This window comes from Salminus brasiliensis, chromosome 24, assembly GCF_030463535.1.
Source record: "Salminus brasiliensis chromosome 24, fSalBra1.hap2, whole genome shotgun sequence".
NCBI lineage: Eukaryota > Metazoa > Chordata > Actinopteri > Characiformes > Bryconidae > Salminus > Salminus brasiliensis.
The window spans coordinates 1,548,820-1,562,908 of record NC_132901.1 but is presented as its reverse complement, the minus strand read 5'-3'; positions in this window follow the sequence as shown (position 1 = coordinate 1,562,908).

Here is a 14,089-nt window from a genome sequence, read left to right as displayed (position 1 = left end):
TCCAAATGCCAGGCTAGGCGTGGGCTATAGAGGGGTATAAAGCCCCCTAGCATTAAGGAGCTGTGGAGCATTGGAGGAACTGCGTTCTCTGGAATGATGATGGTGGTGGTGGAGCTCCATCCAGTACTTTTGGATGGGATGAGTGGAGTGGGGAGCTGGGGTGATGATGAGGTGGGGTGGGTGGTGATTTAGAAACTGGCCATTTTCTTAAAAACCCCTCCCTTATAAAAAAAAACTGCAATTTTCCAGACCCTTCTACCCTTAACAATTACCTAGCAACACCCTAACAACCACCTGAGATACCAAAGCAAGCACCTTTCCAAAGCAACAACCTAGCAACACCCTAACAACCACCTCAGATATGAAAGCAGCGACCTAGCAACAACCTGAGATGCCAAAGCAAGCACCTGGCAACACCTAAGCAGCCACTTCGGATACCATAGCAACCACCGATTTACCCTGCGTTGATTTCAAAGAAGGAAGCTGATTCCCAACCGCACCTGGCAGGAGGAACTCCAGACTCCAGGCTTCCCAGGGCTGATGTGTAAACTTCACCAGCCGGGAAGGGAAACTGACTCAGTAGTCTGTCGCAGTGGATCCATGCCGAAGGCCACGTGAGTGCCCGGCGCTATTCCGCGGAATGTCAGCGGAAGCTAATCCGTGTGTAAAACCCGTTAAATGGCTTACATGCGCAGAGCCGCTCTCAGGATGGAGAAACTCTGGGCTCGCGCAGTATTTTGCATAAATTGAAAGGATACTGCCCCCCCTTCATGCCTTATAGGTGTTTTATTGCTTCAGGGACCGGAATGTCAGCTTGACGTTTCTCCGTAATTAGGCCGGAATGCCGGAATGGAAGCGTCGCTCGCAACAACAGCTGCGAACGGCTTTAATGTCTGTAAAGTTTCAAACATCTTTAGTGTTCCCATCTGGGTGGATGTGGTTTGTTTTTTGATATGTAACAAACTCAAACTGTGCACGTCGCTGAAACAGGTGCAACACGACAGAACTTTTTTACAGATCAAAATGAACTGCGGGATAAACAGTGAATGTCCCGGGATCGATTGGGAACGAGAACCAAAGCAAAAAGGGCTTTTAGACTCGCAGCAATGGTGGAACCCTTTTTCATATCCACCCTTGGCTCGGATGACCCCTCTGTCCCCCCTGTGGGACACCACTGTTAATGCCGCTGGAAGTCGTAATTCACTAGGCCAGCTCTAGAACATCCTACCCTTCTCCTTGTACCCTATCATCATGCCCTTTTGGACATCAGCCAACTCACATCCTTTGCCCATAGCGATGGTTCGGCACTCTGCTACAGCTGACTAGTGTGCTCGCTTATTGATGCCTGCAGCAAACCCTGTCGTCACCTGACGTCTGGGACGTCCTGGGCTGAGTATATTCCAAACCAGGGATGGTCATAATGTTCCGATACGGAAAACGCTAACTCCATGGGATGTCCTAGAGCAGCCGCAGCGAAGGTGGGCTGAGAATGAACATTTGGTGCCCCAATTTGGGGCCATCGTTGCCAGATGGGACCGCCGGCTGTACATCGCTACGTCGCCAGCCACCGGCTTCAGCCGGCATCCCTACCGCAGTGTTACCCAGGAAAGCTACCGTCGGCGGTGACCGCCAGCCTTGCCCATCATCGCCATTAGCCACAAGCCTTGTTGATGAGGTCCTGGCCCCTTCACCTCTAAACACTGGTACATATGGGGTCAACATATTTAGGCTCTAAGGGCAGGCCTTGGGTTCTTCAGCAGGCAGGGCCAGGGAAAATGCTACAGGGCACAGAACTTTTTCACAATAAGAGGAGATATTTTGGGCCCAAACTCCCCATTAGCGATTCAACGCAGCCAATGGCGGCCTGGCAAAACTAGCCCTGGTTCTCTCTAGGACTGACCTTCAATTCGTTTAGAGCGATCCTGGTTGTACAGCTGGTTTCTGCCACCACCACCGTGAACAGATCAGTTGGACCAAGAGTCACCATGTCCTTGGCAACCCTGTTGTTCCGCAAACTGTTCAGAAATCGAAGGAATTCCCCCTTAAACACATTCGCCTTAGCAGAGGACGCTCAGGCGTCCGCAAGGAACACATGGGAAACACATATGTTTGAACGGAAGCGACATATGCAAGAGGTTTCCTCAAATTTCTGGCTTTCAGAAAGATGCCGAGGGCTGCTCCTGCCAACAGCGCGGGCGTGGGTGATGCAGCATTCTTGATTAAGCTCAAATGCTGACAAACTGCTTTCCCTCAAATCAGAAGAAAAGCAGAAGCTCCCTGCTTTGATTATTCTGGGGTTTTTTTGTGACTGGTAAACAACATTAAGGCATTAGGAGAACAGTTTTAAACCTCATTTACTGCGCAAGGTACTTCACGCTGATATAATGGGGAGCTTAAGCGCTAAGCTAAAGGATAATCATTTAAAGCAGGTTATTTCTGGCGTATATTTATGACTTTTGTGATGACTGTGATGCCAAGGTACAGCGACTTGCGCCGTCCAGAAGTCATTTCCGACCCAACTGGAGAGCCAATTGCCCAATCCACCGTTCATGTGAACTCAAGGCCCCCAACACTAGGAGGTTGAAGACCGTTGTTAGGTGACCAACACTCTCGGAGGAACAACAGCCAGCAGATGCTGACCAACATCACACTAGGAGCGATGTGGGAAGGAGAAAGTACCCACCCCCGTCAACTCACCCCCTCTCGAGAGAGCAAGGTCAATTGTGCATTAGGAACCGAGGACATGGCTGCCGGAAAACACCTCCACGTTCTTCTGCTTTGTGGGAATCGTCTATTTTAACGTCCGAAGTGTCAGGCAGCTGCTTTTTCACAGTGACAGTAGGATGTCGACTAAGGGTGCCCAAACTTTTGCATGCTAGTGGACGTTCTTGTCAGTCTTCTTCTGCCAGCTATCAGTCCTCAATTAACAGCCATCCCGTCAGTCGTGACTTGCACCTGCATGGCTGCCTCTGGACAGTGGAGGATCCTGGCTTGGGTAATTTAAGCAATTGCCTAAGGCAGCAAGTGCCTGAGGGGTGTATGCATACCCTCCCACCAAATACATACACAGAAACACACACACACACACAAACACACACACACACACACACACATCAGCGCTATTTCTCAGAACAAGTTGGTGGCGAGATGACTATAGACTAAACATTGACACCGTCGTGGTGCCATATTGCAACCGCTGGTCGACAGATGAAGGTGGGTAGATGGGGTAGGTAGTCTCTACCATGGTGATTTGCTTATTTCTTGAAGTAGATACACTATATGACCAAAACTGGACAACTAACCCCCGTACATATATGAGCTTGCTGGGCACCTGGTTCCAAAACCACGGGTGGTACTATGGAGCCGCACCTCTATATGGCTTTAACTGTCTCAGGGAAGCGTCTGGGAAGGCTGTCCAAAAGTCTTGCTGGTGGGAATTTCCACCCATTCGGTTAAAAAGAGGACTTGTGAGGTCAAGCACTGATGCTGGACATTCAATGAAGCATCAGCCGCTGGGAAGCACCTGTGCCAAAGGGTCAGGACCTGATGTTGGACAAGAAGACCCACTCCTGGGGCACCGAGTGGCTCAACAGACTAAGACACTGTGACCAGACCACGCTGCTTCGCCATCAGCAGCTGGAGCCTGGGAGAGCACAATGGGCCAAGCTCTCTCGGGGTGGGTAGATGGTGCTCAATCCCCTCATCGCTCCCATTTGTGATGGCCTTGAGACCAAACCCTGAAGATCAGCCTCAGATCATAATCCCTCCTCAACCAAACCTTACTGTTGGCCTTCTATGGTCTGGTAGGTAGTGTTCTTCTAGTGTCCACCAAACCATGATGGACCGGGTTCCATCACTCCAGAGCTTTGGTTCCCACCCCTGGTCCTGGAGGAACCCCCTGCCCCTACTCCCAAGACACCTGATCCAGCAAATCTGGTAGACTGTGAAAAAAGGAAACCTCGACGATGTGCTGGGTAGGGGATCTGGAACCACTGCTCAAAAGCCCAGTGGTGATGCTCCACACCTCACCAGTCAACACTTGGTATTGCACATAATGATCTGAGGCTTGGGCGCAGATGCTCAGCCATGCAAGCCCATTTCAGGAGACCCCCAGGACACTAGGAGCTGTTGTTGCTCCTAGATTGACTGGGGCAGATCTAGCATCCTATGACAGCACCATAGGAGAGCTTCAGTACGACCGACCATACTTCCAAAGGTTGTCTATGGAGACATATGTCTATTAGCAGTGGGTGTGGTACCAACTCAGTTAGCAGGAGGGATGTCCTTATTAGCTTCTTTGAAACATTGCATCTTGGGCAGTGGTGGTCTGTCCAGGGACAGAGCCAGAACGAAGGCGAGGGAAGGAAAAGAGATGGGAAAATACCCACAGCTGGACAGGAAGGAGGTAATCTAATAACCTGGAAGTGCTTCTGCAAGGGTTCCTGTCGTGAATTAGCCACAGCAAGAGCAGCGTAATTGAATGAGCAGGGAGCGGAAGGAGCATCCTGAAGAAACACACACTCACACAGGCTAGCTAATCGCATCATCCTGATTTAGCGCACCGCTAACACGATGTGAGGTACGGTACAAAGATATGATGAACAACAACAAGCAGAGGGAAGGTCAGGAAGAGGTCCTATCCGACCGCTCTCCTCAGCGAGACACGAAACTGAGGAGGTGGCTATCTTCTAACAGCCTTCGCCTGCTTTGTGGGCATCAGTCATGTTAATGTTCAGAGTTCTCGGCAGGTGCTTAGAGGAGCCAAGAGCTACTGACAAGGTAGAACAGTTCCAGGGTCTTCAGAAGACATAGCTCTTCCTGAAGGTCTTTTTACAGTCAAGCAGAGGCTTACTGATTAGCCTTTAAGCTAACTTCTCTCTGAAAGTTATCTTGACCTCCACTGTTCCTGTTAGCTGCCATTTCTTAATTCCAATACTCTCAAGTGAAACCAGCCACCACCTCGTTTCGACTGCTGCACCCAGCTGTACCCAGGCAACCAACACGCCGAGTACCCAGCTCTGATGCATCAGCCAGTAGATGGCCATGCCGGCCAGCATCACACTTAAGTAACTTTCTACCCACCAGGCCAGTTGTGCTCTCACCCAGAGAGAACCAGGCCAGTTGTGCTCTCTCAGGCTCTGGCTGCTGATGGCAGGAAACATCATCCATCGACCCACCAACAGAGAACCAGGCCAGTTGTTCTCTCTCAGGCTCTGGCTGCTGATGGCAGGCAACATCATCCATCGACCCACCAAGAGAGAACCAGGCCAGTTGTGCTCTCTCAGCCTTCGGCTGCTGATGGCAGGCAACTTTATCCATCGACCCACCAAGAGAGAACCAGGCCAATTGTGCTCTCTCAGGCTCCGGCTGCTGATGGCAGGCAACTTTATCCATCGACCTACCAAGAGAGAACCAGGCCAATTGTGCTCTCTCAGGCGCCGGCTGCTGATGGCAGGCAACTTTATCCATCGACCCACCCAGAGAGAACCAGGCCAGTTGTGCTCTCTCAGGCTCCGGCTGCTGATGGCAGGCAACTTTATCCATCGACCTACCAAGAGAGAACCAGGCCAATTGTGCTCTCTCAGGCTCCGGCTGCTGATGGCAGGCAACATCATCCATCGACCCACCCAGAGAGAACCAGGCCAGTTGTGCTGTGTAGTTCTCATTATCGTCAGTCAGAAAGGAAAGAAGCCAAACTCCTGCCGGCTCCCCCGCCACGGGACGCTCTGACATAAACAAGGTAATGGACTGACCTGGATGCGGGAACGCAGCGTGTGACCGTGCGATCCCTGAGTGAATGGGCAACTCTGCACTGAGCGGAATTAAGTGACGGCAAGAAAACTATACCTTTAACTAAATTATTAACTCACAACACTCGCTTTTAGAGTTAGCTCAGCTCCACCGAAGGTCGCCAAAGTTCACCCAACTCCAACTTCCTCGCTTGGTTGATATGATCTCCAAACTTCTCAGGGACTTCATAGCACCTGCATCAGCACTGAATACTGTACGACTGAATCAGCCGTAGCAGCAAAAACCACCTGCTTAATGCTGCGTCCCATTTACCTCAGACGTCGGAGCCAGGAATGACATTTCAATTCAATTGACTTCAATTCAGTTTTATTTCTATAGCGCTTTTCAAAACAAATGAGATCCAGGTCCGAGACTCTTTTGAGAAAATTTGTGGGTACCACACCCAAAAGATATATATAATTATAATAATATAATAATAATAATACATTTTGACAAACTTAAAAAAAAAAAAGTTTTAACATTAATCAAAGATATAAAGACCATACGTTTTTACCACTTTTTATTATTTATTTATTTATTTAAAAAAAAACTAATATTATTACATCCAAGGATATTTGAAGAAACTAATTTAAATGTTAATTTTTGTAAATTAATTTTCTGATTCAGTACAAACACAATTCTAATTATACCTTACTTAATATATTCAATATTTCCTTAGTAACTAACCTAAAAGTTACAAAATTACCTAATTTAGTAACTTTTAGGTTTAGGTTTTAGGTTTAGTAAGTTTTATATTTAAGTAAGTTTAAGGTTTAAGAAATTTTTAGGTTTAGGTTTTAGGCTTTAGTACATTTTAGGTTTAGGTTTTAGGTCTAGTGATTTTTGGGTTTAAGTCAGTTTTAAATTTGGTAAGTTTTAGGTTTAAGTAAGTTTTAGGTTTAGTAAGTTGTAGGTTTAGGTTTTTGGTCTAAGTAAGTTTTAGGTTTAGTAAGTTTTAGGTTTAGGTTTTAGGTTTAAGTAAGTTTTAGATTTAGGTCAGTTTTAGGTTTAAATCAGTTTTAGGTTGAAGTCAGTTTTAGGTTTATGTTTTAAGTTTTCGTTTTAGGTTAAAACAACTCGGAAAGTCTTAATTATTTAATTGAATCTTTTGAGTTAACCTAATGCTAAAATCCAGATTGATCGAATGATGGAGGCCAAACTTTCACAGAGAACCGCTGGCAGGATTGACAGTAACTTTGGTAAACCAAAACATCTGTTTGACCTCAAGAGACCTTCAGGAAGAGCTGTGACTCTGTGGGCGGGTGGTGCACTGTTCTACTGTGCAGTGATGCCTCCAGTAACATGACCTTCACGGAAGAGGCACCCGGAGAAACCAAGTGCATGACACTGTGGGCGGGGCTTCTGACACTGAGATTATGAGCTAAGTGATCTCGGCCCACTGAGGAGTGTGTTTTCCGTGACTGTAGATGCTGTAGATGTGAGATGGATGACGGGGGGTGATGATGGTGCTGTCAGGATTATGAAGGCAAATTTTCACACCAAGATTAATTCAGTTTCCCAAGCACGGAAAGCTGGCCAGTGAGTGTGTGTGTGTGTGTGTGTGTGTGTGTGTGTACAGCTGTAATTAGAAAAAGGAAAATGCAATCAAAGTGTATATTATTCTCCTCCTGCGCATATTTCTGAATTATTAAATTTCCGCTCGACTTCAACTGTAGATTATTTTGCTCATTACTAACACTCTCGCGCCCTCGCTCTCGCTCTCGCTCTCAGTTCACTCGTTCTCTCCCATTCCACCTATCTAGCTATGCTAACAGTCATAAGTTTGGAATCACTTTACATGTATAATATATATATATATATAAGAACTTACAGTGTAGAATTAAATATTAGATATTACACATCACTTTAGATATTCAATATTCAATATCTCAATAATGTCCAGAAAATGATAGATAATAATATATACTACTACATTTATCTATTTACAGTAATTGTTAGCAGCCTTGTTTTTACAAATATGACATGTTAGTTATAAACTGCATAACTTATAACTTATTAAAAATTAATCAAATAATGAATTAGAATGTATTAGAAATTTAGTTTTTAGAAATTTTTTCTGAATATTAATATTTACTAGCACCAAATTCATAGTGGTTAATAATTACATTTTCTTTTGTTAGAATTTAATTAAATTAACTGTGGAAAGTAAAGATATTCCGGGTAGTTTAGTTATGCAGATTTTATTGTAGATATTATCCTATTTATATTAGAACATCTTTATTAGCATTGTTACTAGAACCTAATTCACTACATTGGTTTTATTCTAGACATTACTCTTATGACAATTTTACTCTTGGTGCTCTACAGCTTTCTGTAACTCAACTTTACAGAAAAAGGAAAAAACCTTCTTTACTGTCCGTGGAAATCAACGTAAACATTTGACTCCAGGCCATTTTGGAGCATTTCTATTGGTCCATTCATCGTGAAATTCTGTACAGATTCACATTATGGAGAAAAGTGAAAAACAGCAAAAACAAAAGCCTTTATTTTAGAAATGAATTATAGAAATGTGTTATTAGTACTTCATTCTAAACATGAATGTTATTCTGCATATTAAAGTTAATAGAACTTCATTCTAAATGATTACATTACTAAATTACTATTTCACATTATAGTGGATCATAATAATAACTCTACCTATATAATAACTTAACATTCTTTACAGTCAATGGAAATCAATGTAAAAAAAAAAAATATTCTAGGGTCAATTTGGAGCATTTCTATTGGTCCATTCATCGTGAAATTCTGATACAATGTAAAAATTACTGCCAGAATAGAATTATATCAAAAATGAAAAAACATAATTCAGAAAATTAATTAGAATGTATTAGATAGTAATGTTTTTAGAAATGTATTCTGAATATTAATATTTATTAACACTAAATTCTGGATTTATTATACATTTTTATTTTATTTATATGACATTTATTGGAACTTAAGTCTAAATGATAATGCTGTTGTAGCTTATATCCTGGTAATTCATTTTTATGAACTATGTGATTACATACTACTAAATGATTACATTACTAAATTACTATTTCACGTTATAGTGGATCATAATAATAACACTAATAACTATATAATAACTTTACATTCTTTACAGTCAAAGGAAATCAATGTAAAAAAAAATAATCCAGGTCATTTTGGAGCATTTCTATTGGTCCATTCATCGTGAAATCCTGATACAATGTAAGAAATAACTGCCAGAATAGAATTATATCAAAAGTGAAAATACGTAATTCAGGAAATTAACGTTATCAGAACTTTTACATTTGAATTTTATCCAAAAAGTGAAATGTGGCGTTTTGCCAGGCGGCGCTACTGTATTCTATCCTGAGAAGGAAACCAGCTATTGACTGGCCATTTCCACACCTGGACACACACACACATACACACACGTAGCACTTGGCTGTGGTGGTCTCCAGGGTCTTCTATTGTTCCTGGTGTCAAAATGCTATTTTTTTTATTTGATGATACCAAAGCACTGCTGAATTGCTTTAATAGAGACGGCTGTAGATGATGTGGCTGGAATGGCCACTAGAAGTGTGTTATTACTCTCTAGCAACCATAAAAACCCATTATCAGTAGATAGAGCTCCCTCCTTCACACACACACACACACACACACACACACACACACACACACACTGCCCTAAATTGCATTCTGGGTGGCAATTGGCATTCTCCAGGCGCGTTCAGCTATTTTAGAGAGCGTCCCAATGTAGAAATGATCCTGGTGGAACATTGGTCCCCTAATGATATCCCACAATACACCTCAGAACCTGAGGAGCGGGCGTGGGGCCTGGCCAAGCTCAGCCCAGGACACTCCGGTTGACAGCGGTCATTTAATTCTGGACAGCATTTGCATATAAGCGTAAAAAGTTCTGAGCGCATATTTGGACAAAAGTATTGGGACACCTTTCTTCTGAAATCAAGGGTGTTAGAAAGAGTCCTACAGAGGGAGGTAGGCTTTCTAGTAGATTGCTGTGAGGATTTGATTGCATTCATTCAGAAGTACTGGATGAAACTACACTACCACCATATTCCACTGCTCCACAGCTCCTCAACTCATGGTGCCAATAGGCTCATTCTTAGAGAGTCCTATTCTATTGGCAGTACCTTTCTACAGAGACTAGAGTTGAGTGGGGAATTTGGGAAAGATGAGGTGGGGTGGTGGTGGTGGTGGGGATGGTGATCGTCACCCAACATCCTGACTCATCGCAGCTCTCTTGTCGCTCGCCGAATGCAATCAAATCCTCACAGCAATGCTCTGCTCCAAAATCTAGTGGGCAGCCTTCTTCCCTGGACGGTAGAAACAGCTACTCCAACAAAAGCAGCAGGATGGACCCTTTTTAAGGCCCTTGATGTCGGAAGAAACACTCAACGAGCAGGTGTCCCAATACTTTTGTCAACAAACCAGCACATATTTAGGCGTTTTCGAAGTGGAACAAAGTGAGTAAATCTGCAGCCGGTTCTCGGAGCCCTTTCCGGCCTTTTTCCGCAGCTAATAATAAATAAAATAAGGAATGACAAAATAACGGAGGAGCGGAGGACGCCAGCGAAGACCCCTTTGAACCCGGAAATGAGAAATGACCGCGATATGCCATTTTGGGACATTTGGGGCCGGGGCCTGTGTGTGTGTGTGTATGTGTGAATTCTGTCACCCCTGCGGCCCTATTCTTTATAGTGCTGAGAGTAAAACACACACATACACACACACACACACTCTTGCGCGAACGCTGGTGTGAAATACGAGCTCTAGCCACGGCGTTATTTTTCGCTGAGCTGGCAGTGTTAGCGCAAAGTTTCGGGCCGGAATTTAATGTGCCTTCCGCGGCGCCGGGGTTCAGGAGTTCAGCCGCTTCCTGATACATTTTTATTACCTTGATTATACGAACAGAATTAACTTCCCCCGCATTAGGAGCGAAGGGCGGGACAGGCGGGACAGGCGGGACAGGCGGAACGCTGAAAAGTCGGGGACAGGAGGAGGGATAGATCATCGGCTGCGAAAATCAAATGGAGATTGGGTTAATTTGATAGAACGGAGCTCCTCGAATGCGGGTGGGGGGGGGTGGGGGAAGCAGCTCGGGTCCAGGTGGCACAATGACAAAATCACAGAGCCCAGCTGACCGTCCCCTGCGGGGACACAGCGTCCACGTCTCTCGGCCCACCCGTTGCCGCCCTGATTTTCTGCTAAAGTTAGCTAGAAGCAGCCCTCATGATCCAGATTCCCACTACACCACACTTCCCTGAATGAGGTTGCTCCCGTTGCCATGGTTACTTAGCAGCCAGCATGGCTACCGTGGCTACTAGCGCTAACGTGCCGGCAGGCGGCCTTGCCCATGAGCCATGTCAGGGTAAAGGGGAAGAGATAGGCGAAGACATACAGTGGCAAAGTCCGTAGCGCTAGCATGTCGAGCATTAGCAGTGCGACAGCCGCAGCCTTGCCCAGCACCGCTACCATGGCATTAGCATCACTAACTGTGATGTTAGCATCACTAACCTCTGCTGTAGCATCACTAACTGTGAGGTTAGCATCACTAACTGCGGCATTAGCATCACTAACCACTGCTTTATCATCGCTAACCGTGACATTAGCATCACTAACTGCAACATTAGCATCACTAACCACTGCTTTATCATCGCTAATCGTGACATTAGCATCACTAACTGCAACATTAGCACCGCTAACCACTGCTTTATCATTGCTAACCGTGACATTATCATCGCTAACCGTGACGTTAGCATCGCTAACCACTGCTTTAGCATCGCTAACCGTGTATTTCTGGAGTCTGAAGTCGGCACTGAAGCTATGACGCTAATCATGCTAACAAGTAATGGAAGGGAGCTCTTTAGCTGGCTGGAGGTTGTTAGCCACATTAGCCGTGGAGCTCCAGCTTGTCCTGACTCAAGGTGGCTCCCGGCTCTTGAGATGGGCTACAAGGGGGCCCTCAGGAGCTAGTCAGGCATGCAGAGGACACCGTGGTGCTACAGGTGCCGCGGGTGTCCTCTCTGCCCGTCTCTCGCCACCCGTCTCTCCAGCTGGACACAGATCGGGTCCTTGTGCCTCTACTACTAATCATTATCGCTCACGGCAACCGCCATCTGCCTTATCTGTCCTTAAATAAACACACACACACACACACACACACACACACACAGACACACACACACACAGACACACACACACACACACACACACACACACACACAAACCCAGAGGACAGAAACAGACACACACACACACACACACACACAGACACACACACACACACACACACACACACAGAGGACAGAAACAGAGAGACAGTGAAACATGGGACAGGTTAGCTAGCTAAAGTCGGTGAGCTCTTAGCTAGACATTGTTAGCATTAGCTAGCTACTGACTGACTACCAACTTGCTAGCATTAACCTTGACAAGCTAGCTAACCAGCTAACCAAATATGCTAGTTAGCTGGTGTCCATTTGTTTTTGTGTTCTTGCAAGGATGCTTTATTAGCTAATTATCTAATGCTAATAGCTAATGTTAATCCAACCTAAGACGTGTAAATTCAGTCAGTTAGCTTGTTGGCTACAATGTGTTAGTTAGCTAGTTAGTGTTCATTGGTTTTGTGAGGATTTTTAGGATTAGCCAGTTGCTAATTCCGGTCTAATGCGAATCCTGCCAAGACCAGCTAGCAAGTTCAGATAGTTAGCTAGTTTACCACAATATGTTAGTTAGCTAGTTATGGTTCATTTGTTTTTGTGAGTATTCTTAGGATTAGCCAGTTGCTATCATGTTGCTAATGTTAAACTAAACTGCTGAATTGCCTAGCTAGTCATAAATAGTTCGCAAGTGCAGTGGGCTACTTAGTTAGTTTGCGAGCTAATTGCAATTTACTATAAGACAGACGAGCTAGCTTGTAAATCTAGTTAGTTGGCTAGAAAATGTTAGTTAGCTAGTTTGTGTTCATTTCCTTTCGTTGGGGTTTTTAGGGTTAGCTATAGACTTACTATCATCTTTATAATGTTATTCTAATCTAATGAGTACGTTGACAAGCTAGCTAACCAGCAAATGCATCAAGCTAGTTAGCTGGCTAAAATATGCTAGTTAGCTGGTGGCAATTTATTTGTGTTTTTGCTAGAATTTTAAGCATTAGCTGCTAATTACCTAATGTGAATCCAATGAATTACCCAATGTTAATCCAATCTAATGCACAGCCTACCAAGACAGGCTAATCAGCCGGCAAATTCTGATAGTTAGCTAGTTGGCTACAATATTAGCTGGCTATTCAGTGTTCATTTTTTTGTGAGGATTTTTTAAATTAGCCACTTGCTACCATGTTGCTAATGTTGATCTAAACTAATGAATTGCCTAGACACACATAGCAACATAGCAACTGAAGTGGGCTAGTTAGTTAGCTAGTTAGCTTTAATTGCTACTGATCTCTTGCACTTTTAGTGGGGAAATCCGCTCTGCTTTTGCGCTGGAAGCTCAGTGAAGACGGTCTGAGACACTGAGGCTCGGCCTGGGCCTCTACAGAACGGAAGGGGGGCGGATCTGCAGGGCCCTATTTTACACTCTACGCAAGGCGCAACGCTCGTACACCCCTGCTTTACGCTGCGGAAATATCAATCCGCCAAAGTCAGACCGCACCTGGCTCTTAAAAGGAACGACGGGTGACACCCTGATTGGTTTATTACTGCACGTTACGCCCCAAAAAAACACACCCATGATTGATTAAGAGACTCAATACATGGCTAACCACGCAAGGTGAACTTTTTTCCCCGTCGTTACGATAAATGAAATAGCACGGTTGGCGGCTCGCCAAAAGATCGCTAAAATAGGGCCCATGGTGTCCATGCTTTCTACAGTCCGAGCAAGGGGATAAACGGCTAGCAACTGCAGTGAGCTAGCTAGTTAGCTGGCTAGTTAGCTACTTCTTATTATACCATCACCTTCTGATCAAGGGCTTCGGCAATAGCAGCGCCAATAAACTCAACGAGAAAGAAGGGGAACAGAACAAGATGGCGTAGGTGGGGAGGGTGCGAGGGGGTGGGTGGGTGCTGATGAAGGGCAGGACGGTCCTAATGAAGCCATACAGCAGAACTGTTCCCTGGATATAAATATTGATTGGCGTGATCAATATCGTAGCTGACTTTGAACACGCGTATGGATTTATTCCAGCCTTTCTTTCATGTTTTCAAGCCTATCGAGCCGGCAGGGCGTAATGATGTCTGCTTAATCACCCTGCCTTCGCAGCTTTCTGAAGACCTCGCCCTACGCCTTTGTGGGCATA